The sequence below is a fragment of the Orcinus orca genome, chromosome 16, assembly GCF_937001465.1.
Source record: "Orcinus orca chromosome 16, mOrcOrc1.1, whole genome shotgun sequence".
In the NCBI taxonomy this organism is placed as follows: domain Eukaryota; kingdom Metazoa; phylum Chordata; class Mammalia; order Artiodactyla; family Delphinidae; genus Orcinus; species Orcinus orca.
In genome coordinates this window covers 7,012,954-7,021,323 of record NC_064574.1, presented here as the reverse complement: position 1 = coordinate 7,021,323, position 8,370 = coordinate 7,012,954, and the positions used below count along the sequence as shown (strand labels likewise).

The 8,370-nt window shown below is 49.5% G+C and overlaps 1 long non-coding RNA gene across 1 annotated transcript in view; it reads left to right on the top strand.

Annotated features, from left to right (window-relative positions):
- Nucleotides 1-7,163: 7,163 nt before the first annotated feature.
- Nucleotides 7,164-8,370, top strand: part of LOC117197657 (uncharacterized) — a 42,906-nt gene continuing 41,699 nt past the window's right edge. The window contains exon 1 of the long non-coding RNA XR_007472017.1: nt 7,164-7,287. This is a non-coding gene — a long non-coding RNA (uncharacterized LOC117197657). The remainder of the gene's footprint in view (nt 7,288-8,370) is intronic.

Sequence of the window (8,370 nt, the reverse complement as noted above, 5' to 3'; positions counted from 1 at the left end):
GTGGGGCGGAGACGTGAGGGCAGCCTTCAGGATCCAAGAATGGTCCCCAGTCAACAGCTAGAAAAGAAACCCGGAATCTCAGCCATACAACTGCAAGGACATGGGCTCTACCAGCAACCAGTAACCTGGAAGAGGCCCCCGAGTCAGAGGGGATCCCAGTCTGGTGAGACCCTGAGCATATGAGGCCACCTACCAGAACATAGACTCCCAACCCACAGAAACTGTGAGATAATAAATGTGTGTAGTGTGAAGCCACTAAGTGGCTTTGTGGTAGTTTATTACACAGCAGTAGAAAATCAATACAGGACACACACACACACACACACACTCTTTCCATCCGCTCTTTCTGATGCTTTGGATGACACATCCACGCTCCCTCTGGCCTAGTCACCAGCCTCTGAACCAGGGGAATGGGACCAAAGGAAATACTGGCAGAGGGTCACGAACAGGGCTACCCTGCTCCTGGAAACCAGAGGTTACAAAGCGTTGGCTCAGGGACCAAACCTCCCCCCACCCCAGCATGTTTGTTTGGCCCATAATCATATTCTCTAACATTTTATCTTGAAATTTGTAGATTCACAGGAAGTTGCAAAGTAGCAGAGTATCTCCTTAGACGCTTGGCCTAGTTTTCCGCATTGGTTTTCCCCAGCGGTTACATCTTACTTGAGTACAGTCACAAAACCAGGAGACTGACATTGCAACAATGTGTGTGGGGAGTCTGTGTTGTTTTATCCCGGGTGTGGAGGCGTGGACCCACCACTCCACCATCCCAGCAGAGACCCCCAACCCCTGGCAACCACCAATCAGTTTCCATCTCTGTGATGTTTTAAAATTTTTGTTTATTATTTTATATTTATTTTTGGCTGTGTTGGGTCTTCATTGCTCCGCGCGGGCTTTCTCTAGTTGCAGCGAGCGAGGGCTGCTCTTCATTGTAGTGCGTGGGCTTCTCATTGCAGTGGCTTCCCTTGTTGTGGAGCACGGGCTCTAGCCACGCAGGCTTCAGTAGTCATGCCTCGTGGGCTTAGTTGCTCCGCGCATGTGGGATCTTCCCGGACCAGGGTTTGAACCCGTGTCCCCTGCGTTGGCAGGTGGATTCTTAACCACTCCGCCACCAGGAAAGTCCCCAATCTCTATGAGTTTTGTCCTTACAAGAATGTTTATGTGAATGAAATCATACAGTGTGTGACCTTTTACTTTTTAAAAATATTTATGTATTTATTTAGCTGCGCCGGTTCTTAGTTGTGGCACGCAAGCTCCTTAGTTGCAGCATGCAGGCTCTTAGTTGCGGCGTGCAGGATCTATCTAGTTCCCCGACCAGGGATCGAACCCGAGCCCCCTACATTGGGAGCTCAGAGTCTTAACCACTGGACCGCCAGGGAAGTCCCCTACAGTGTGTGACCTGTGAGGCTGGCTTCGTTCACCCGACATAAGGCCCTTCAGATCTATCCAGGTAGTCTCATGTGCCAGCACTTCGTGCCTGTCTGCTGCTGAGTCCATGGAACCCTCTGCCTGCCGTGTGGGGGAAGTTTTGGTCTCTTGTAGGTTTCGGTTATAATTACAGAGCTGCTACAAAGAATCGTGTGCAGGTTTTTACATGAACACGCATTTTCATCTTTCTGGTATAAATGCCCCGGGTTGCGGTCGCTGGGTCACATGGGAAATGCATGTTTTGGCTTCCAGTAAGAGTCAAAGATTTAGAAGAAGATACACCCAGGGAACTGCCGCTCTTTCCTCATCCCGGCTACCCGGATCCCACACCCTCCTGCCCTCCACGAAGCCCTGTAGTGACGTGATCAGCCCCTTAGTTTCTGTTTTGTCCTTCCTTTCTCTTGCACAAATGAACAGATGCGTGTGTATTTTCTTATACCCCTTCTTTCCGACGTGAAGGACAGCAAGCTTTCCAAATTCTTTGGGGCTTTGCTTTTTCCACTTAACAGAAGGTTCTTGGAAATCCCTTCGAAGTGGCTCTTAGGGGGTCTTTCTCATTCTTTTTTCCCGCTGCAGAGTGCGCCATTGTGTTTGTCCAGCCCCTGTCTTATATGCGGACATTCAGGTAGCTTCCAGGAGTTTGAAATGACAAATAATGATGCAGTGAATAACCTTGTGCTGTGGTGTTGGAGATGTATCTTCAGGGTAGGTTCCTAGGAGTGGGTTTGGTGGGGAGAAGGGTGAACGCATGTGTGGTTTTGTTAGGCATTGCTAAATTTCCCTCCAGAAGGGTGGTGCTGAGTCGCGTTCTCATCAGGGATGCCAACACAGCGTTTCAGCTGCCCGAAACGCCGGTCTTAGAACGCTTTGCATGGCTTGCAGTTACCGAAGATTTCCACTAGGTGGCAGACAAAGCCCGTCACAGGGAACAGCGCTCTTGCTTCCCGAAGATTTCGTTTTCAAGGGCCCTCGATAACAGTCACGTGTGAGTTGAAGTAGTAGCTGTCATAACACTTGTATCCCAGTTAGCAACTAGCATTCATTGTACTGGTAGTAATGAAAACATTACTTTGTGTTAACAATGAGCATTTGTCGTTTGATTATTCACTCATTCAGTCAAGTATTTGTTCTATGCACTGTTCCAGGCTCTGGGCATGAGGAGATAAAAAGAAACAAACATCTTGCAGGCACAGAGCTTGCATTCCACTGGGGGAGAGACAAGAAACACGTACATAGTCCAACATGTAGGCTGTCAGGTGGGCCCATGTACTACAGAGAAAGGTAAAACAAGGAAGGGGAACAGGGTTTGGGGGTCAGTGAGTGAATGGTTGTTTAGGATCTTAGTGTGGTCGGGGAAGGGTTGCTGAGAAGCCCTTACTGGAGGGAGTCAGCCCTGAGGACCCACGAGGAGATGAAGAGGACGTGGGAAGAGGAAGTGCAAAGGCCCTGAGGCAGGAGCGCCAGGCCTCAAGGCGAGCTGCTGGGGGTCCCGTGCTTGGGGCCGAGTGAGGGAGGAGATGAGGTGGGACACAAGGAGCGGGTGCCTCGCAGGCCACCGGCAGGACTCGAGTTTCCCTCCTAGAGAGATGAGGGCTGTGGGGAGACTGTGGAAACCCTCCTTCCCCCACTCCCCGGACAGAGATGCACCCATCCCCCAGGTGTCTCCAAATGGCCCAGGCCCGGCCACACCTGATCTGGGCTTTGTTGGTCTCTGTTCTCAGGGGCCCTTGGGGGTGGGGGATATGGGGACGACAGGTGGGGGGAGATGAGGCTTCCTGTGGGAGACAAGCACCTTTCAGGGGCCCTGCTGTGTGACCTCTGCCTTCCATTGTCTTTGGGCCACTTAACAATTCTGTAAACTGTAGAAAATGAGTAATACACGAAGCCTCGGTGTTTATCAAAATGCAGGTGGATCTCATGTAAGGGACGCAGTTAGTTGTGCAGCTGTCTGTCTGTCTGTCCTCCCGTCGGCTTCCTGTCCTTTGAAGCCTCCTCTGAACCTGCTGTACCGTCCTACTGGCCCCTCCTTAACCAATGAGTTGAGTCACGTTTTTGACACATGATCGTCTTATATCACATGAGTCGTGAGTCTGCCGCTTCAAAAGTTCCCTTTCCTGGTGCCCCGAGCCCTTCTCAGCCATGGTGTGGACATGAAGACACCTCTAGCACGTTACCCCAGGAGGGGAAGAAATTAGATTCCCTTCCATTTTGAAAACCCATAAAAAGGAAATGTGATGGAGAGGAGGGGGCAGTGGCTGTGGGAGGACCCGCTGCGGCCCAGGCTCTCCTGTCTTCCGTTCTCTAGGTGTCAGGGACACCCAGGGGAGGGGGCCCAGCGGGGACCTGCCCGAGGGTGGTGACCCGGGAGATGGAGCACCCTGGAGGCAAAGGGGAGGCTCTGAGCTCCTGAGGGCAGAGCCTGGTCTCACCCTGAGCACCCCCCACTCCTCCCAGCAGACCCTCGCTGCCCGTGCAGGCGAGAGGGAGGCCTCCCCAGCCCTGAGGTCACTCCTGGCGCCCTCAGGAAAGCGCCTGCCTTTACTGGGCAAACCTCCGGTTTCCTTCAACTTGAAGAGCCCGCGAGTCTGCTCGGTACGTTTCCCTCCCCGGCGTGTGTGGACTTAGACATCAGGCAGACGCTGCAGGAGCTTTGCCTCTCACTCGGACCAGTGCCTTCCGGCCGCTTCGTTCTTCCAGAAACACCCTCTCCCCTCCACTCACTCATCCTTCCTTCCGTCATTTATCTGTCCGTCATTCAACCAGGACTCAGGAGCATCTCACTGTGCGGACATGGCAGTGGGTGCAGAGGATACAGGGATGAGCGAACGTGGACCACAGGGAGACCCACCTCACACACCTTAGAGGCTGCTCTCGAGAAAGAAACTGTAAAATGGTGCAGCCACCGTGCAGAACGGTATGGAAGTTCCCCAAACACTTAAAAATAGAATTTCCATATGATCCAGCAAATCCTCTTGTGGGTATAAAACCCCGAGAATTAAAAGCAGGATCTGGAAGAGATGTTTGCACATCCAGGCTCATAGCAGTGTTGTTCACAACAGCCAAGAAGTAGAAGCAAAAAAAATAAATAAATAAATAAAAATAAAAAATAAAAAAAAAAGAAGTAGAAGCAACCTAAGTGTCCATGGATGGATGAATGGATGGACAAAATGTGTCTTATACATGCGTTGAGTATTATTCGTCTTCAAAAAGGCCAAGCACCCTCTGGGCACCAGGAATGCAAAGGTAATCAAATCCTACAGTATTATTGGGGGCTGTCAGACAATTAGGAAAAACAGGCAGTGGCTACAAACACATAAAAATATACAACAGCATTCAGGAGTGGGTAAGTGCTGTGAAGAAAAATACTCCAGAGGAGGGGTCTCTTATGCCAGATGGTCAGGGAAGACCTTCCAGAGGACACTTTGAACAAACCTGTGTGAGGTGAGGACCCAGTGATGGGAAAAGCAAGTGCAAAGACCCTGAGGTTCTCCTAGAAACCCACCCCTTCCTTCAGAGGGCCGACCTCCATCCTTAATTATACCTTCATTTGCGTTGTAATTGGGTCCTTAACGGATATGCTGTCCCCAAATGTGCCACTTTGGCATAAGGATTATTTTGAGCTGAAGGCAGCTGAGGCAGGAAGAGTTCTCCACCCTCCCCTTTTCTGCCTAAAAGCAGGACATAAATTTCGCACTGAGGAAGGTGCCCCCCTTCCCCGCCCACCAGGGGGAGAACAGTGACTCTTATCATCAAAGACTGGAAGTCGAAACCGAGATGCATTTGCATAAACAGACCTGACTAGAACAGTCCTGTTTTCCATTAGTTTCCCCCATATATTTCCTAGTCACTTCCCCACAGTCTGTCCCTTGAACCCTAAACCCTCTTTCCTTTGTTAAAATGGTATATAAGCCCCTGAGTCTACCTGCTTCTTTGATTGTCACTTTTCTGTGAACTCCTGTGCACACAAACAGTAAAAATTGTCTTCTGTTCACCTTTTATTAGTTTAATTCATAAACCCCTATTTACTGAGCATAAGAGAGTAGAGGAAAAGCTTTCCTCCCCAACATTTTTTTGTCTTTTTTTTCTTTTATTATTTTTTTTTCAGTTTTCTTTTTTTTTTCTCCCCAACATTTTAAATTCTCTATTTTTAATAGATTTTGGCTCTTCTTATTCTAGAGTTTGGATGTACCACAATTTAACCAGTTCCCTACTGGTGGATGTCTGGGTGCTCTCCAGTGTTTTCTTATTACGAACACATATGGTACCTATTTCCCTAGATGGGGCAGGATTTGGTGCTTCCCACTTCAGGCCGTACAACCGCCATCTGCCAGTGTTTGGGTTTATTCCACAGTCAGCAAACACAGAAAGCGCAGCCAGCCAAGGCACTGAAAACAAAAACCCTGCAGTGGCTTTTTACACGTGACTTATTTTAGAATTTCTAAGCACAGTTAAGTGATGACTCATCCCACTTAAATTCTGAGCTGTTTAAAGGGCCATCTGGTTCATCAGAATATGAAAGACTCTGCCCAGCAACCTGGAAAAGCACCCAAGATGAAGACCCAGCACTTTTTAACCACCGACGGTGAGTCCCAAGGAATGTCAGCCAAGTGTTAGCTCCTTGAGGACAAGAATGTTGTCAACTAAATAACCTGCATAATGTCTGGGCCTATTTTTGTAAAAAACGTTTCCTTTTTTTTTTTTTGATTACATAGGCAATGCAACCCAAAGCACAAGTAACCAAAGAAAAATAGATAAGTTAGACTTCATCAAAATTAAAAGCTTTTGCGCTCCAAAGGAAACTATAAGAAAGTGAAAAGACAGCTCAGAGAATGGGAGACAATATTTGTAAATTATATATTTGACAAGGATCTAGTATTAAGCATATAGGAAGAGCTCACAACTCAACAGTGAAAAGAAAAACACCCAACTGAAAATGGGCAAAGGACTCAAAGAGACATTTCTTCAAAGAAATGTACAAATGGCCAATAAGTACATGAAAAGGTGCTCATCATCAGTCCTCAGGGAAATGCAAATCAAACCCACAGCGAGACACCACTTTGTACCCACTAGGATGTCTGTCATCAAAAAGGCAGACAAGGGCTTCCCTGGTGGCGCAGTGGTTGGGAGTCCGCCTGCCGATGCAGGGGACATGGGTTTGTGCCCCGGTCCAGGAAGATCCCACATGCCGCGGAGCGGCTGGGCCCGTGAGCCATGGCCGCTGAGCCTGCGCGTCCGGAGCCTGTGCTCCGCAACAGGAGAGGCCGCAACAGTGAGAGGCCCGCGTACCGCAAAAAACAAAACAAACAAACCAGCCTCATACCCATTGGCACTCACTCCCCATCCCTGCCCCGCCACTGATAACCACGAATCTACTTTCTGTCTTTTTGGATTGGCCGCTTCTGGACATTTCTCATAAACTGAGTCACACACGTACAGCCTTTTATGTCTGTAGCATGTACCATGTTCCTTCTCATGGCTGAATAATATTCCATTGCATGGATGGACCACATTTGGGTTGTTTGCACCTTTGGGCTATTAGCTCTCTCATTCTTAATCATATCACCTTACCTCCTTCATCGTTATTACGCCATCATCCTACTTATCTACCCATATCTGTTTGTTCTCTCCCTCCCTCACTGCACTGTAAGCTCTAAGCAGGCACAGAGTTTTGTCTGAATCACTGCTGGGTGCCTGGCCCACAACGATAAATGAGTGATTGGAATTGGACCTGCTCCCACTGAGTCAGGCCTCTGGGAAGTGAAGGCATCATGAGCTCAGGGAGAAGAAAGTTCTCATCGTTTCCAGGTGTGGCCTGGAGACGCTGCTTTTCTCTTGGCCACCGCGACCTCTGCTTTGAGGGTCTGCACCACCAACTTTATCTTCCTCTGAACCTTTCACGTAAAGGGGAGGTGTTGGGACAAGTGGTGGAAACGGGTGCGCTGGGGGGAGCGGGGTGGGGGTAGTTGGGGTGGGCGGGGCCACTGGGGCGGGCGGGGCCACTATCTTCTGGGAACCGATTCCTGAAACTTGCTGGTTCTGCCGAGACACCAACCATGCAGTGGTTTCGTTACCCCATGGAGGGAGGTTCCCACCTGTAATCAGCTCTCCTAGCCCAGATGAGGATGCTGATAATCTCCTCTGCTCAGCATTTATTTTATTTTATTTTTGTAGTTTGGGGGAAATTTGCCAAATATACCCTCTTTCCAGGAAAAGGAAATTTTTATTTTTTTTTAAAAATAAATTTATTTATTTTATTTATTTATTTTTGGCTGCATTGGGTCTTTGTTGCTGCGTGCAGGCTTTCTCTAGTTGCGGTGAGCGGGGGCTACTCTTCATTGCGGTGCGTGGGCTTCTCATTGCAGTGGCTTCTCTTGTTGCGGAGCACGGGCTCTAGGCACTCAGGCTTCAGTAGTTGTGGCACGCGGGCTCAGTAGTTGTGGCTCGCGGGCTTCGTTGCTCCGTGGCATGTGGGATCTTCCCGGACCAGGGTTCGAATCCGTGTTCCCTGCGTTGGCAGGTGGATTCTTGACCACCGCACCACCAGGGAAGACCAATTTCTATTATCTCGACTTCATTCTCAGACCAGCCTTCCCCCGTGCTTGCGAAAAGGCTGCCAGGAGCTCCTGAGGCCACCGCCATGGAGATCTTTCCTTTGGCTTCCTTTTCAAACGTCTCATGGCCTCTCATTGGCTCTTTCTAGATCATCTGCCCATCCTCGACCAATCGCAATGGCTGAGGTGAAAGCAGAGTGCTGATTGGCTTAGGCCTAGGTCACAAGCCCCATCCTCGGCCTGGATGCTCAACTTGGGGAGACGTGTGGACTGGGGGCAGGGGCATGGAGGAAAGCGGGGGCACTTGTTTCCAGAGGAAGGGTGGATGGAAAATGCGGAAGGGACACCGAATACCATCTTTATGAGAATGTAAAGTGAAAGCCCGGAGTGG